The sequence below is a fragment of the Alosa sapidissima genome, chromosome 10, assembly GCF_018492685.1.
Source record: "Alosa sapidissima isolate fAloSap1 chromosome 10, fAloSap1.pri, whole genome shotgun sequence".
Lineage (NCBI taxonomy): Eukaryota > Metazoa > Chordata > Actinopteri > Clupeiformes > Clupeidae > Alosa > Alosa sapidissima.
Window position 1 is genome coordinate 32,561,596 of NC_055966.1, and position 18,587 is coordinate 32,580,182.

General features: G+C 40.8%; 1 protein-coding gene and 2 long non-coding RNA genes across 3 annotated transcripts in view; 1 reads left to right on the plus strand and 2 right to left on the minus strand.

Annotated features, from left to right (window-relative positions):
* The window catches only part of LOC121720190 (meprin A subunit beta-like), a 202,868-nt gene that overhangs the window by 33,653 nt on the left and 150,628 nt on the right, over positions 1 to 18,587 (minus strand).
* Positions 8,511 to 9,190, plus strand: LOC121720318. The gene is made up of 2 exons (XR_006034509.1): positions 8,511 to 8,551; positions 9,091 to 9,190. It is a non-coding gene; the product is annotated as an uncharacterized LOC121720318 (long non-coding RNA).
* Positions 11,023 to 12,618, minus strand: LOC121720307. Its single transcript, XR_006034498.1, has 3 exons — positions 12,081 to 12,618; positions 11,286 to 11,495; positions 11,023 to 11,081 (listed from the first exon to the last, which is right to left on the minus strand). It is a non-coding gene; the product is annotated as an uncharacterized LOC121720307 (long non-coding RNA).

Here is an 18,587-nt window from a genome sequence, read left to right on the forward strand (position 1 = left end):
AAATATGGTGATGAAGCCGCAAAACAGGAAGTGGGCTAACATCTCGGAGACGCTTTCATGTATGAAGTCCAAACTTGGTACAGGGACTTTGTATCTGATTGTGAGGACACGGTAAGAAATTGGCATCATTTGGCCTCTATAGGGGGCGCTGTAATACAGGAAGTGAGCTTGTATCTCAGCAACAGTTCGGTGTATGAAGTCAAAGCTTGGTACAGGGACTTCGTATCTGATTGTGAGGAGACAGCAGGAAATTGGCATCATTTGGCCTCTATAGGGGGCGCTGTAATACAGGAAGTGAGCTCGTATCTATGCAACACTTCGGTGTATGAAGTCCAAACTTGGTACAGGGACATATTAGCTGAGTTCTACAATCTAGAAAAAAGAGCTGACCAAGAAGACTGTCCTGAAGGATATTGCCAAACTCAGTCCCCACTACCAGACGTCCTCTTTGGAGGCGTTCCATAGCGTCATTCTGCGGTTCGCACCAAAAAACGTGGTCTATCCATATCTGGGAATGCTGTGCAGGTAAATGAAACTGTTTATTCTTTGAGAATATTTGCCCATTCCTTGAAATTGTTTTCATGATTTTCTTTTTACTGTCCAAGACTCTACCTGGCTGCTATAATGAGAATGCTAATCGAGGACAAGCCACCACATCTTCCTCTTTACAAACTGAGCTTTCCAAAATCCAGGAAGGGAGAGTGCAGAGTCAGACCAGTGAAGACAGACGCTACATTCCGTAAGTTCTTTTTTTTTTTTTTACACAAAAACAAACACTTGCATTGTACATGACAGTACTGCAACAGTGCTTTCAACACAATAAATAAAACCAAACAAACTTACTTAAATACCTGAGAAACTACAAAATTTCACGTGCAAAATGAACAGTTGTTGAATAATGTAGTAAATTATACTAGTGATTCACTTTTTTGTGTGTATGTGTATTGCACAGGGTATGTTGATGATTTGATGGACATGATCATGGAGAAAGTCTTTGTTGACCCATCATCGTATGGAGACGAAGATCTGAAGATAAACATCCCGCCGGACCTGTCTTCGCAATATGAGCTTCCAGACAAGGAGGAGGTCATCGCCAGCTATGTCTCAAGATTCAATCAAGGGGCGGGAGTTTGAAGCCTACATATCTTCCATGGGCGTCAGGAAACTCCCGTCACGACACACGAGGGGATCACTACCCGTATCTTTCTACCAAGGAAGCCCCAGCACCAGCTCACAACTTCTGTAGGCTTAATACCTGTAACGAGAAAAATGAACTTTGCTAGTCAACAGGTTTTATAATGCATGTCTAATTTGGAATCGGTGAATCATTCAATACTGTATTTTTATGTACAATGACAGTGGTAAATAAATGTTTATTGCATGTGTAAAATGCTTCATGTGAATTTGTGTAATATACAGTTTGCTAAGGAAATACTTGGCTGTAAGTTCAAGAAAAAAATCTGAAATAGAGGCTTTGGCAGACTATATTTGCTTTATTATGTTGTGTGAACAGTGAATGTAAGTAGGTTATTACAGATAACTCACTGCTCTATTCCCCATAACTGTAAAGGACCGTAGTCAGCCCTGTAAATGTTGCATGCATTCTGCAGTGAGAACACATTTAGACCGTCCAGGTTTAGAACCTGTTTGCCTATCATACATGGAGGCCTTTCATCCAGCTGCTGCAGCCGTCTTGTAACCTATTATGCATAACATAAGGTAAGTATCTGCAGTGGCATCTTGTCTGCAATCATATATTGCTGACATAAGTATAGGAAAGATCATTGCCTGTGGTACCTCCTGGCAGCATAAGTTCTCAGGCTCTGACGGCATTGTTGCACAATTTCCACATGTGCACCTAAACAAACAAATACAAAAGGAGTCATGCATGAATAAAGCTAAAGAAATAATAAACCTGGTATTTTTTACCCAATAATAGCACCCACGATTACATTTGAACAAGCGTGCTCCAGCTAGCTAGTACTTTCTCAGCCTGACGTAAGTAGGTGAATGGTAAGTAGTGCTAGGCTAGACTTTCTCAAGTTTACAATGCGAACACACCAGTATACACCAATATATCAAGCGCATACATGCAAGTCTCATAAGAATGACAGAAAAATACTACTGTACTTTAGGAGCACTCAGTCTGTAGAGCAATGGTGTCGGAGCCCTCCCTAATTTTACTGTGAAAAACTGTAACGTTAACGTTATTATAAGTTAGAGCAGGTTACAGGATCTGCCAACTGAGCGAAGCTTGAAGCAGCGGGGTGTTTACAAGACATAACTTCACATTTAGTGAACAAGAAGCACAATATAGTTTACTACTGTGTGAATACAAATTCATTAAGTTTAATAAATATTGAATAATAATTCATAATAGTGCCTGACCTGGCACTAACGTTAGCTATCGATAGCTAGACTAGCCTAACGTTAGCTTTCATGGGCTAAACACTGACTATCTAAGTTTCAAAAAAATAGAAAGTTTCACTAACCATTCAGAAGCGTCTTGCTGAATTCTCTGAGTCTCGGGTAGTGCAGGAGACTCCCCTCCTTCAGGATCAGATTCTGGTTCGAACATGTATGGTTGAACTACTGCCGCCATGTCCATGTGAAAGTTAACGTAGTAGTAGTGGTAAGAGTCAGTGGGGCGTGGGCAAAGATTCTAGAAGCTTTGGGCGTGGCCAAATTAGCTGCAGATCATGAATATGTAATGAGCAGCAGAAAACAGCACACTCTGGAAGGGGCTGAAACAGAGGGTAATAGAGGTAGGTAACAATCGTTTCCTACACGCTATTTCCACCAAACAACTTCAGAAACATGTTTTCTGGAACTCAAAGACCTATTTGAACACAGTCAAAATATGGGCACTTTAAGTCAGGTTCTGCTCAAGGTTTCTTCCTGGAATATGGGAGTTTTTCCTTGCCACAGTTGCCATATGGCGTGCTTGTGGGGGGTAAGAGGGTTAGGGCTGCCAGTCTTATGACATGTCATTTTCTATATTTTTGATATGTTGCTGAGAGAATCATAAACGGCCCCAGCAATGAAGAAAAGTGATTGATAATGACTGACTGACTATTATTGTGTTACATGCTTCAAATGTAAAGCACTTTGAGCTGCATTCTCTGTATGAAAGGTGCTATACAAATAAAGCTTATTATTATTATTATTATTATTATGTTTTCTTAATGACCGACAGTTTAGTTTAGTTTATAGATAAGAAATAATTTTGCCTTAAAGTAGGATAGGCCAAACGTTTGTGAAAAGGCTTGATTTACACACCCTGTAAAGCAGTGGTCACCAACCTTTTTGAGCCCAAGATCCCTAACCTCGCCCTGAACAAAGGCAAGATCTACCTTGAAGCGTCAAAAGAAAATCAAAGCTAAAATACTTCCAATTTAAGGCCTTTTATTTAGGCAAATGTATCAGGTCAAAAATATCACATCCTCCACCCCCTTATACAGGCGTCAATGAGATAACAACACTTTAACATAGTCTTTACTTACATGATTTTGGTTTTGATTTTCTAATTGGAGTAAGTGTTTGTGACAATACGTCATGATAACATTTGACATGACATTTTGGTATGAAGCATCTTTCACGTAATTAATGCGTACTCTAGAAAGTGAAAGTAACCTAAGCCTAGGCCTACAATGCACTCCGTTCGTCCGGTCCCGCATTCACGCTGCTCCATTATTAGATTAACGTTATCAGACAGCACTGTAAATGTATGCAGGAATTTCTCGCATTATGATGGCTAGGTCTTGAATAAATCATGCGCTATCCTATCCCACGCTGAAATGTAGGCTACGCCCTGTAAACGTTAGCGAACATGTGGGAATTTGGTGACTGTTTTTAATTGTCCTGTTATTCTCGGGATCTACTGGGCAAGTCCTAAAGATCTACTGGTCGATCGCGATCGACGGGTTTGCGACCACTGCTGTAAAGTGCCATAATGGTTTACCAAATGACAAACAGTTGAATTTCTGAATAAAAAGAATGTGGGTACAGTTTTGAAATCTTAAACGTGTAACCCCACACAAGCAAAACGTGGTTGTAGGGAGGGAATGTGCTATTTTGGAATTTTACCCGGATACAACGAATAGCCTATTTTTTGATTGGATGTCGCCTATTTATTTTTTGATTTATCTGGTGAGTCCCATACAAAAATGTGATATATGGCAATATATGAACATATATGTCAAATAACAGGGACTTATAATTTTACTTATATGGACATATATGTGATTCAAATATTTATGTCAAACATATATTCAAAGCTATATGTCCATACATGCATACAAAATATTTTAATTTCCCATATAAGATGCTATATATCTTCATATACTAGATCCAATTATTTGTTTTCCAAATATATGGAGAAGTTTATGTGTGAATATGTGACAGACTTATATGTAGTCTCTATGTATGGTGGCATACATATCCATACACTAGATTCCACTACTTATTTTCTAAATATATGGAGAACTTTATGTGTGAATATGTGGCAGACATATTTGTAGTCTCCATATATGGTGGCATACATATCCATACACTAGATTACATTACTTATTTTCCAAATGGAGAACAGTGTGAATATATTTGTTAATGTCTTGGCGTCACAGATAAGGTGTCGACTATGCTGCCTTATGTGTCAATGTTTTGTGTGGAGCGCTTTGGGTTGCACTATGTGCATGAAAAATGTGTGAGGCCAAAGCTACTTTAAATATAACGGATGCTTATCGCATCTTGATATGCGCATGCGCACACAGCAATACCCATCCCACACCCTGGACTGACATTTGAACTCCAACCACGGTGACTTCAACCGTCACTTTTTGTCATGCATCCGACTGTGTAGCCTAAGCTGTACAAACTCTGCTGTCATCATATCCAAGGTAAGAAAGCCTTTAGTAAACGGGAATCAGTTATAAAATATTGTTTTTATAATGTAATGTTAACCAAATCCGTTTGTTAACAGTCTAACCATCATGTTACAATTAGCTAATGTTAATGTTATCAATTAGCTATCGATAATGTTAGCGAACTAATATTGCTAACGTTAGCGATGTTAGCTGTTAATGTTAACTTTTCCATTAACTAACTTTACCATTATGTGGAATATCTAAAATGGTAGTTAACATCATATCCAACAACAAGCCTGTCTGAGATGTCGTTATGAATATAAGTTTTAGTTTGAATGAAATATCAGGTGTGAGTAAGTTAGCTAACCTAGCTATAGCAGCTAACTTATATTTAAAGTGGCTGCTAAAAACCATGCAGGCTCAGGGCTGCCAACTTTTCAAAAAACCTTGGAGTGAGATTTGGTGGGGCCAACCAAAATTTTGCTGCGGAAATTTTTGTTTGGCTCGTTCAGCATTATACCGTACAGTAAAAAAAAAAGTACATTGGTTCTCAGGTGTAGGGACCAGGGTCCCAGAGTTAAATTAACATTGGTATCAAAGGGATCTAGCCTAATGCTAGGACCATGGGCGATGGAGGCATTCTGAAAGTGGGTGGGACATTTCAGTGGGGGGTATGGGGGTCCTCCCCCAGAAAATTTTTTTTGGACTAGATGCAATTTCCTGAATTCTGGTACATTTTACCAGGTTATTTAGATACTTCTATATAACAAAATAAAGCCAGCCTACAAAATTAATAAAAAGTAAATCATGCATAATTTAAAAATAACTCAATATATAGGCTACTTGGCTACGCAATAAGGTTTCCATTACAGCACTGCGGACGTTCAATGAACGCATGAAAGCGGATAAAGTAAATTAAAGAAAATGTCATGCTTTTGAAGGCCTACCATTGTGCAGTCTAGCTGTGGTTAGTGACGTGATGCTGTTAATGGGGAGTTTTACATAAACCTATAGGTTATTATTTATTTGGCGTACAAACAGCACTGGTATTTCGCACGGCAATAGTGGGGGGGGGTCCAAACTAACAATTTTAAAAAGTGGGTGGGTGTTTTGTAAGAATTTAAGAAATGTTTGTATATTTTAACTTTTAAATGCATCAATCTGGTGCACTTTTAAAAATAAATTCAGAGGTCAGACTTGCTTATTTTTATGGAAATATTTGTGCTGTAGCCTAAGCTATTTTGCACTTCAGAATTATAACCATGCATACACAGGTGGAATAGTTATGGTGATATTGCAATAAGTTCACAACCACAAAAACATATGGTCCATTTCACAGTTCAGAAATGTTCAGCACTCCATGAAATTATGCAGAAGTGGTCACCTGTGTTTTTCAGCTAGTTCATTTAAGATAATATATTGGTCATTGTAATGGCCATAGCCTACAGGCTATTCCTTTTTCAGGATGTACCCATATCTGCATGATGTGAATGTTTGCATATGGCTTATGTCAGGCTTTATATCAATATTTGTGTCTCCTTATTTGATTTTCTTTATATTTTTGCATTAATGTCACTAGAAAGCATGGCAATATAAATATATTCATTTATCTGTGTAAGTAGGATTGGCTGGAACCTGACAATATAAGAACCATGATAGTGGGATAATCTACTGAGCAATTTACAAAAATGTATGTAGGCCTACTGACAAATAGTTTACATTAGAATACATTATAATTTCGCCCCAATGAGGCTATGTAGAAATGTGTTGCAATTTCAAAAACAGAGGCATGCTTTATATCCTCGTATTCGGTACTGTTTGCTGTTTATTGTGATATTAGGTTTGCCACATGTTGTGTGAAGGGTTAGTGAGATATTACAACCGAGAGTAATGGGTGTGCACTGTGTACAAAATGCAAATATGATTAGCCTAAATTGCACGTCGGTTCAATGATAATTTTCTCGCGAACCATTTATCACAGCAACTTGGCGCTAATATCATTGGAAAGCTTAGATTCCGCTCGTTCACATGATGTGTGATATCATGTATAGGTTTAGTTTAGTTGAACCTCATCTGCCAGGTATTTGACCTACCACGTTGACACTTCAGCGTGAAAAATACTCAAAGCATAGGCCTACCTGAAGCCGGGGGAATGCGCCTGGGATGGCTTTTGAAGTAGCATCGCAAATGAGAGAAAATTTAGAAAATTCCACAGACAGGGGGTGCTCTTGAACCCTCTCACCGTCTCTGAAAGCATAACCGTGGCTCAACAAGTAGATCTATAGGCTAAACTCATTTTTCAGGCATCTGACCGACCGGGTTGACTCTTCAGCGTGAGAAATCGTGGGTGTGGCGTGTGAGTGTGTGAAACTAATCAAATGCGTGTGTCTCACGGCCAATGCGTGAGAGTTGGCAGCTATGCAGGCTAACGTGAATGTTAGTAGGCCTAAATGGATCTTTAGTTTGTGAAGGGTAGTGTTAAGCCATCCTTACAACAGAAGACTTTGAAGATTTGGGAAAGATTCTTGAAAGATAGTCTTTTGAATAAAGCTTGACTGGGGGGCATTAGTTAAAAGACTCCAATCTTTCAAGAATCTTTCCCAAATCTTGCCAAAGTATTCTGATGTATGGATCATTAGGCTACATGTTCTTCATCTCATAGCCCTTATTTAAGCTTACTTGTGCCAAGGTGTGTGTTTATTAAAGATGCATGTGAAGGTAGTAGTGCTTCAGTGATGGTCTTTTCATGTTATGTGTGTTTTACAGCATATTAATCTTCTCTGTTCCCTGTTTGCAGGTGGTGATTTGTGAGGACTGCTGCCCTGAGAACACAGAGTACATTCTGCATATGCCAAATCAATGTGTTCCACTTCCATAAAGGGGAAAAAAGTTTCTACCTGGAGAGTGTACTCACTGTTTGTGTGGAAAAACTAAACTTTAATAAAAGGTTAAACAAATATTTTGTGTGTTTTCTTTGGAACATCAACAATGTTATATTTCTGATACAGATATTGTGACATATTTCTATAAATGTGACATAGCAGAACATTACATACATTTTGCAATATATTTACCTTATACGAGTGCAAATATATGTCCATAGACATATATTTGCAATATATTGGTATCCCTAGTATGCGTACAAATACATAACTTATCATATATTAACATATATGCAACTAACATATATTTGTAATATATTTGTATATCTGGGAAAATATATGTGACATATAAAAACGGCCAATTTTGCTATATTTTGAAATATATTTGACATGTATGTGTATATATGTGACTTATATGTGTGAAGCATACATTGACATATACATAATATATGTGATTTACATATATTGCCATATATCACATTTTTGTATGGGGTGGTGCGCTAGTTCTGAACCCTGCGAGAAATCCTCTTGTATCCCTGCGTCTCCTCTAGGCTACTAATTATGCAGATACCTTGACATCCCTAGTAATATTTCTGCGTGAGAAATGCAAGGTGTGGCGTGTGGACTTGTTGAATGATCGTATAACCATTTGTGTAAGCAGAAATATTGTTGTGCTGAGTTCTAAGAACAGAGAGTTCAAGTTAAATGTTGTTGTGCTGAGTTCTAAGAACAGAGAGTACAAGTTAAGTGTGCACCCAGACAGACAGGAACTGCACCCTGTCTGTGTGTGTGTGTGTGTGTGTGTGTGTGTGAGATAAGACCCAGCAAGCGGGCCCCTTTTGGGCTGGCGCAGGGGGCCCTAGTGGGCTGTCCACGGTGGGCCCGTGAGGGCTTGCTCCCGCAGTACTGGCCCCGCACGGGCAGCCCTCACTTAGCCCTAATAGCCCTAACAAGGCCCGCACAGGCCCCTAATGGGCTGCCCTCGTCTAGCCGTAAGCCCTCTCAAGGCCCACACTCAACAGTGTGGGCCCTGTAATGGCCTCACATGGGCTGCCTACATCGCCCTCTCTAGGCCCACACAGGGCCCGCGCCCTAGAGTGATGGGCAGCCCTCATTGCCCTCTTTAGGCCCATACAGGGCCGGCACTCAGCATTGTTAATGTTTTTATCAAAAATAGGTGCACTCAAGCAAAGTCCTTCTAAGGCAAGTCCATTCACTCGGCCGCCATATTGAAGACGTCTTTGGGCAGCTATTTGGGCTTAACAAGACCAATACTGGTCTTAACAAACCAATACAAAAATGAATTGGGAGATATCCAAAAGTCCAGATTGGCTGGTCGTACTGAGTAAAAAGCGATGTCACAATGAAGTCGCTATGTCTTGCTTCCTATTTTCTGTGTGCATCTGTACAATAAAAGACACAGCTTTTGGGCTGCAGAGTCAGAGACTGATGGTGTGAGGAATTCTTCCTTACATTAGCAGGCTCTCCTCTTGGTACCAGAGTTTGTGGGCAAAGGTTATCTTATATTCGGCTATTGTGGCACATTTATTGGGCTTTTAGCCTCTTTTAATTTATTTGATGAGGAACTGATAAAGACTGAGCAGCAGAAAAGTCATAGTCGATACATAAATTGTTTATTATTATAATTAGGCTATTGATAGCCTACTATTACTTTACTACTATTACTGTTATTATTATTATTATTTGGATGAGGCAAAGGAATGTAAATCTGAGTCTGAAATGTTGGCTACTAGTCTATACTGCTGTAACTGCACTGCTGCTATTATTAATTGTTAACTTCCGGGAACTATTTGAGGCTTCCATTAGCTGCCATTGTTGGAAAAAAAATGGAAAATTAGCGTCAATGGAGTTGTCGCAACTCTACCTTTATATGGCTCTAGTTCAAACGTTTGCCAACTTAATAAAAGCTTAACTCGTTCGCCAGCAGCAACATCCATCTTATTTGTTTTCAAGTAGCAGGGAAATCAAGCCAAACCGTTGCAACTCTGCCATCAATCATTATGTTAAGCCCACCTAACGACTCTATACACGATTTCATTGGCCTGATTAAGTTTCGATTTCTGGAGCTCACAAGCGAACGGAGAGTTGCTAGACTAGCCCTGGCAGCCGCTAGGGGCGCGTCTAGATTTTTAGGCTACATTTCTTCTTGAAGCCGAAATAAATCTGAGAATGTAGGTAGTGACCACTTTCCTGTTAAAATTCAAGTAGGAATGGAAGTTGCAATTGAGCATGAAGTCAAAAATGAGAGATGGATATTAGAAAAAGCAGATTGGGACAAATTTAGAGAGTTTAGTGATGAGATGCTGTCAGTAATAGATATGAATAAAGATATAGAGAGTTTATGCAAATATATTAGTGCTGGCATATGGAAAAGAGGGAGAAATGTTGAATTTGTGGTGAATAAAATACAGCAAGCAGTTGATGTAGTGGGTAAATGGTCTATTAGATGGGGTTTTAGAATCTCAATTGATAAGACCAAAACAATGTTTTTCTCTAGAAAGAAATTAGCTAAGGAAATAAAAGTGAAGTTATCCAATAATGAGTTAGAAAGGGTTGATTCCTTTAAATACTTGGGCATATGGTTAGATCAAAGGTTAACATGGGCAGTGCATATTCAAAAAATAATTGATAAATGTAAGAAGGTATTACATGTAATGAGATGACTATGTGGAGTGGAGTGGGGAGCAAATAGACCTGCTCTAAGAAAAATGTATACAGGATTGATCAGGTCTGTATTTGACTATGGTTGCATAATATATGGCTCTGCAGCCAAAACATGGCTGAATAAGTTGGATGTGATCCAAAATCAGGCGTTAAGGTTATGCTGTGGTGCTGTCAAAACCACGCCAGTAACAGCTATCCAGGTGGAGATGGGAGAAATGCCTCTTCACCTTAGAAGAGATCAGCTGGCCCTTGTGTATTGGGCAAACTTGAGAGGTCATAATGAAGGTCATATAAGTCAGTCGGTATTGAAGCAATGCCAAGAGCGTGGAAATGCTCAAGTCAGAAGTTTTGGTTGGGTCATTAATGATAAAGTAAATGAAATGGGGTTTAATGAACTAAAAATAAGTCCCACTGTACCTTTCCCAGATACTCCACCATGGGTTTCTAGGGAGGTGTCCACTGATTTGGGATTATTAGAAGAAAAACAAAATAATGACATGGCCAAATACAGAGCTATTTAATGGAGAGGTATAGTGAGGATATAACTATATATACCGATGCAATTAAACTAACTGATAAAAGAATGGGTGTTGCTTACAGTGGCGGTTCTAGACTCAATTACTCCCCGGGCGAGATCCCCCCGAGCGCAATTCTGCACAAACAAGCAGATGGCAAACAATGAGTTGGCAAAATCTTATGACTACATTAAATTACTTGTTCTTGTAGCCTAGGCATACCCCCTCCACACACACACACACACACACAAGGAATGAGAAAGAGAGAGAGAGAGAGAGAGATTGAGAGAGAGAGAGAAAGAGAGAGAGAGAGAGAGAGAGAGAGAGATGTAAAAACCCACCTGAAGGCTCATGCTGAGGAGAAGCAGACGTAGAGGGAGATGTTTGTGGAGACATGGATTGGTGCTCATCCTCAAGGACAGGGACCACCTCAGAAGAGGCCTGTGCAGCTGATGAGGTTGATGGCTCCTCCTCATCCTGTGAAACAGGGGCTGTGGGTGGCTCATCTTGAGCAGTGGCAGAGGATGCTCCAAAGTATTTTAGAAGTGCCCCTGAAATTGCAATTGAAATTGTCATTAAAAGACTTCAGGCTACAATTTAGCTCTTATACAAAACAAAACATCCATTGATAGCAAATTTCATAAACATGCCCTTAGGCCTACATGCTAAATGTCTGCTGTCATATTAAATTAGGGAGGAACAATTAGTTCTTTGGGTACTGCCTCGAATAGGCTACTATGCTTTGCACTCTTTTAGTTATGACTGAATGATTGTTGTGATTAAACTGCTGTCACGGATTTGTTGCAAATGCCAAGTGTTCGTCTTTGAAACTAGCCTACCTACCTTGTTACATGAAAATTGCGTTTCTAAACAGCAACGTTAACCAAAATGATGGAAATAAATAATCAGAACTTTTGAGGGTTTTGACCGTTTTGTTGCAAAGCATAATCCATCTCATGGTGAAATTAGTTGTTGTGTTTGTTAAAACCGAATTATTATTTTATAGGCTAAGCATAGGTATCATTGCAAGATGGCTAACAAACGTAAAAGTTATACTAGGCTAGGCCCTATCAGTTAACATTGACGTTAGCCCTTCACTCATGACATGATACTGTTACTATTAGGACATTACATACCTTTATCCTTTGCTCGTTTCTCCTCTTCTACTTTTCTTTTTTTTTCGGAACTGGGCACCTGATGGCTTTGACCGCTTTCTGTCCATCGTGTTTGGCACTCGACAGTCGACAACAATCCACAAATTCCCATGATCCACTCGCGACCACAGTCAAGACCAAACCAATTCACCTGGGTGACCTCTTAATCGTTTTGTCACCTATTTTTATTAGCCATTTCACACAGTTAATTAAATGTGCAGGAATCATAGGTCTGCATTCATAACATTATGAGATGTGCGTTGTTTGGAAGAAAGTCAAGGTGTGACTGATTTTAGCCCACTAATAGACTGTTGTAGGCTACTATACAGTGGATCCCCATTCATCCCCCCTTTCCCGTTTCATTAAGGAGACCCAGAGGTGAACTGTCCCCCGCAAACCCCTCCCTTCGCCCCTTCCTCTGCACAGTGCAGTGCAGTAGGCCTACCTTCTGAGCAACAGGGGCGCCAATTCCCTAATTCCTCACACAAGTGATGGATAATAGAAAATCGTTTTGCGACGTTTATTATTATTGGGGGCCAAGCAGCGAAGCTGCAGGGCAACCCTTAGTGATTCTATGTTTTCTTCCCTATTATTATTACGCTTCCGCCATTGAAGTCTATGGCAGCCTATAGAACCGACTGGTGAAAAGTTGTGAAATTTGGTACACTGATTGGGGACAGGCCAATAATTATTTGCACCAAGTTTCATGCCGGCACCTCCAGCGCTCTAGCGCCACCAACAGGCCAAAGTTGGACGTACGTTCACGCACACTTTTGACCTGTTGATCCGATTTTGAAAAATGAGGTACCGTTGTAATCCTTGGACCAAGCCGAGTTCAACGCACCCTATGATGTCATTTTCTGCCATGATGGATTTTCCGCCATTTTGGATTTCATCAAAATCACTTAAAACGTATCAGAGGTCACACATTTTGTCCGATCGACACCAAACTTCATAGATATCATCTATAGACCATGCCTCATTAATGCATTGCTTTTTGTCTTCGGAACTAAAACCGTTCGTGCGTAACAGCCAATCGAAATTTGCGGCGAAGCTGCCAAACAGGAAGTGAGCTCATATCTCAGCAACCCATTCATCTATCATAACCAAACTTAGTCCATGGACTCAGGACCCAATCAGGGGGACGCTCAAGAAATCTGGTGACCTTTGACCTCTAGGGGGCGCTGTAATTAAGAAACATGCCTTTTGGCCTGTAGCAGCAGTTGTGCTTAGAATTAAAACGCACTAGTGGTGTCTGGTACTACTGTTGATGGTCCTTAGGCCGACCCAGGCCAACTTGTGATGTCATCGTAATTGATTCGGCCGCCATATTGGATTTAATCAAAAACACGAACAAGTTTTCACAGTTCACAAATTTCATCTGATTTTCACCAAAATTGGCACAGACCATCCTCAGACCATGCCTTATCACTGCCTAATTTTCTGGAATTATTGACAGAAGCATTGGCCCGTAACGGGCAATCGAAATTTGCTGTGAAGCCGCCAAACAGGAAGTGAGCTCATATCTCAGCAACGCTTTCATGTATCAAAACCAAACGTAGTACATGCACCTTTGAGCCCATCGGGAGGACACTCAAGAAATCTGGTGACCTTTGACCTCTAGGGGGCTCTGTAATTGACAAAAATGCATTTTGGCCAGTAGTTGCTAATGTGCATTATTCTGCAATGGAAGTCAATGGCAGCCCATAGAACCGTCTGGTAAAAAGTTATACAATTTTGCACACTGATTGGGGACAGCCCAATAATTAATTTCACCAAGTTTCATGCCGGCACCTCAAACGCTGTAGCGCCACCAACAGGCCAAAGTTGGACGTGTGTTCACAGACGTAACTTTTGACCCGTTGACCCGAATGTCAAAATGAGATCATTGGAATCCTTGGGCCAAACCGAGTTCAACACACCCAATGACGTTAATTTTTGACCACTATGTTTAAATCACAGCAAGTGTGATCATATCTCAGTCAATCTTTTATTTTTGATGAGAAACTGATGACAGCAAGTTCCATCCAGTTCATTCTAATGCGTGCGTGCAAGAGTGGGGCGGGTGGGATGGGCAGGGGCGGTTGTGGCGGTTGTGGCGGTGGGCTGGCTGGGGGAGGGGGCGGCGACACTCAGCCCTGGTTCAGCTCCACAAAATCAGTTATGTTTTGATGTAAAACTTGACCTTGTAACTCAGCCAATCTTGAGTTGTTTGGCATTGAACTTGCTGTGACTGCTTAAGGCTATATGTCTGATGCAACGGCATTGACTTACATGGCAAATCTGGCCTGCTGAACTACCTGCTTGGCCCCCTCATTGCTGCTTGCAGCTATATTTATTCTTTTTTTTTTTTTTTTTTTTTTTTTTTTAAGCGCTCGTGCCGCCCCCTACAAGATGCCGCCCCGGGCGACCGCCCGGTTCGCCCGTACCTAAAACCGCCACTGGTTGCTTATGTCATTCCAAAATTAAACATTAAAGTTGGAAAAAGAATCAGTGATGATTTAGCAGTTTACACAGCGGAATTGATTGCTGTGTGGCTAGCTTTGCTTTGGGTGGAGGTCAATAGGCCAAGGAAGGCAGTATTTGCTTCAGATTCCAGCTCAGCTTTGATCAGTATTAAAACATTTCAGTCAAAGTCAAGGCAGGACATTGTATATGATATACTGCAAGTTGCAAATAATCTAGTAAAGTCAGGAATTGCTATAACTCTGGTATGGGTACCAGCTCGTATAGGAGTTATAGGAAATGAGTTAGCAGATAAAAGTGCTAAGCCAGTAGCTAGGCATTCTAATATAGATGTTGAAGTAAACTACAGCAAAGCAGAAATTAAAAGTATGGTCAAAAACATAGTTAATGGTAAATGGCAAACATTATGGGACAGTGGGCAGACTGGAAGACAGTTCTATAATATTCAGAATAAAGTGGGAAAGAGCAGAAATACGAACAGAAGCAAGGAGGAGGATGCATTTTCTAGAATGAGGTATGGACACACACGTCTAAATAAAACTTTGTTAATAATGAAGAAGCATGCTGATGGCAACTGTGAATTCTGTGGTAGTCCAGAGACTATAGAGCATGTTATTTTACACTGTAGTAAATATCAGGAAGAAAGACAAAGACTAGTCTCACAATTACAAGAACAGCTGAGGCTAAACTTTCGAAGAAGAAATTCTGCAAAGAAACACAGGAGAAATGTGTGTAAACTATGTAATTGGCTTCCTGAGGAATACAGGATTAATTAAAATAATTTAGTATGATCTTTTTGTTTTGTTTTGTTTGTTTGTTTTTATTTGTTTGCATCCTATTAGGAAAGGTTAGACTCCAGTACCACACTCCAGTCCAGTTGGTGGCGGTAATGCACCATTAAAGTTAGTTGCCAACCGCCATAAAAACCGAAAGAAGAAGAAGAAGAAATCTGAGAATGTTTATCGGACATGCTTGATGTGACCGTGCCCGTAATTCACATTCCTAACCAGGGGCGGACCTGGACACTTTGAGGCCCAAGGCAAAGGATTCCGAGGCCCCTCCGAGCCCGCCCCCCCCCCACCCCCCACCCCCACACACACACACACACACACGCACACACATACACACACACAACAACCCTAAAACTAAAACACACTTTATTCTGTAATAATGGGACGCTGAGGCATACTCAAATACAACAAATATTTATTGCCATAGATGACAATCAAGAAACAGTAGTAAAAACCTTTAAGTATTACTATGAATGGTGTGTGTGTCTCTGTGTGTGTGTGAGAGAGGGAGAGAGAGAGGGTGAAGGCTAGGGGTTTGGGGTCTCTCTCTTTGTGTGAATATACTCTATGTACTGTAGCTATGTACTGTATGAGAGTCTGTCCGTGTAGGCTATGTGTAGAAGAGAGGGAGAGAGAGAGAGAGAGAGAGTGAGAGTGAGTGTGTGCGTGCAAACTAAATGAGGTGTTCGATCTTCAAAAAAGCCGGCATCCAAAACAATAAGCGTATGCATTGACCGAATAAACTAGCCATTTTCTGTTTATTTTTTCTCCATTTTTCATGGTCATGTAATAATGTTCAACCGTGAATCTTCTGGGTGGTTTATCTGCATTTTTGGGGAATTCAAAGTTATTAATTTGCACAGGGCCTTTTTTAACGATTTCAACTCGCTCTGCATCTCTTACGGTGTCTTGCCATAATAAGGGGTCGTCACTGATAACTGTAGTGCTAGGTATCGTGTTAGGGCTACTTACGTTACTGGTTTCGTTGCGGTCCAAAGCTTCTGCTACTGTGTCCGTAGCAGCACCAACAGCACCAGTGCGGACTTCAGCAGTGACAGTGATCTTGTCCCTCACGACTGTTTCACTTAGATCAACATCATAATCATCATCATCATCATCATCAGTAGAAGAATATGTAGTGCAAGTTGCTGGTGGTGGTGCATCAGTGCCACAGCTGCTGCAGCTAGCATTAGCTACACCACCCAGCTCAGCAGATGTTGTTGCATCACTGTCCAAATTACTTTCTTCCGTGGAAGAATTCTTCGACTGGAAGAAGTTGGTTAATTTAGGCAATTTCTTTCTAAATTCTTCCTCCTCCCTTTTTCTTTTTCGTTTATCACTTCCACTCTGGAAACGTTTCATGGCTGCTGTCAATCGCTCAACTCCACACCTCACCAAGACCTCGTTCAGACTAGTTGCTGCTATGGTGACAGGAAGCGGACCTGCACTGCAGTCATTTGATTGTATGATGAGTTTATGAGCAATCATGAGGCAAAATATTTTTTCCAATCTTTATTATGGATTAGAATATATTGTTTGGATGCGGTGACCATTTATTTAAAAAAAAAAAAAAAAACGATATGGCAATTGCCTGACCATGCCTAATGGCAGGTCCGCCCCTGTTCCTAACTATAGAACCAAGACCTTAGCATATGTGGTAAAATTCTGAGCTATGCCCATAGACTTCAATGGAGCAGTCGCTGCCTCTGCTCTGCATAAAGGGGGATGTTGACCCCCCCCTCGTGCGATCCGGGTTCCCGGAAGTGGCTCCTGATGAAATATCTTGCTCCGCGTGAGAGGGGAGTCGATGTGCTTTGATTCCAGCTTGTAGTCTTTGCGATTAAAAACACGTGTGTGTGTGTGTGTGTGTGTGTGTGAAGTATCCAAACAACGATAACGCTTTCATTATGGCTGCTTTAGCCACAGACCTTGAGCTACTGTACAGTGGATTGGGTTCCATTTAGAAGTGTCCACTTCAATAGAGCATCACAGTCCCGCCCACAGGAGTTTCCGGAAGTAAGCATTCAATGCAATTTCTCCATTGACAATGGAGACAGGGCGGCGCCAGTGCGTGGATATCTCAATCGCAAAATTAAACAATATTTCTATTGGGCGCCTACTATGGACTAGGCTGGGTGAACTCAGCCTGATCTGCCAGCGATTTCTTTTTCGACTTCTTAAAAGATTGAGCTTGGTCTGGCGAAAGCCAGATTAACCATGGACCTCATAGTTGCAAAATGCAAGGGAACATGCAAGGGTATTTGTGCATAGACAATAAAGCTGAATATCATATGAACTAGATGACTAAACGTATGCATATGTAGAAGAAGAAACATTCACAAAAATCCATGACATGACCTCTCTTCTTGATAGCTGTTGAAAACTGCATGGAACTGACAGGGATTGTTTTGTTTAATAATAAATAAATAAATACATTATGCTGCTGCTTTCCCAAATAAAATGTAGCCTACAGGTGTACCTTTCATCAGTCCAGTTGCAATGGATAGACTGTGATGAACTGCCCTACTTGTGATTGTTTAGAGATTTTAAAGGTTTTATAACAATGCTACACATTTTTTGGCAAGTGCTACAAATCTATTTACCTTTGCAGCGCCAGTAGGCTACTTTGTGTGCGGCCGCAAACAGACATTCCAAACAAGCAGACACAAAAGTTTCAAGAGTGGGGGATGGAGTAGAAGATGGAGACAAATTTATTAATATGATTTATTTTTCGCAGCATGGATGTACAGGACTGTGCGGCGGTCATATTTTGTACCGCTATGCGGTACATCTAGTTTTTTTATGTGTGTGTGTGTGTGGGGGGGGGGGGGGGGTGTTGTTGTGCGGCCTGCTGGCCAATTTTCAAAACCCAATGTGGCCCTTGAGCCAAAAAGTTTGCCCACCCTTGACCTAGGCCCTAACTGCTCCCCGAACGCCGCTGTTGTTGCAGGCAGCTCACTTCGCCAGGATTAGTGTGTGCTTCACCTCACTGTGTGTTCACTGTGTGCTGAGTATGTTTCACTAATTCACGGATTGGGATAAATGCAGAGACCAAATTTCCCTCACGGGATCAAAAGAGTATATATACTTATATACGTTTGACACCATGCATGCCTAGGCTACTGCTTACAGTTTGAAACAACCTGTTGTATGTTTTACCATACAATTTAGTGTATGTTTTGGGCTAGTCTGGAAGGTCGTTGCAAGTGGTAATGTGTTGGCATGAACGGCA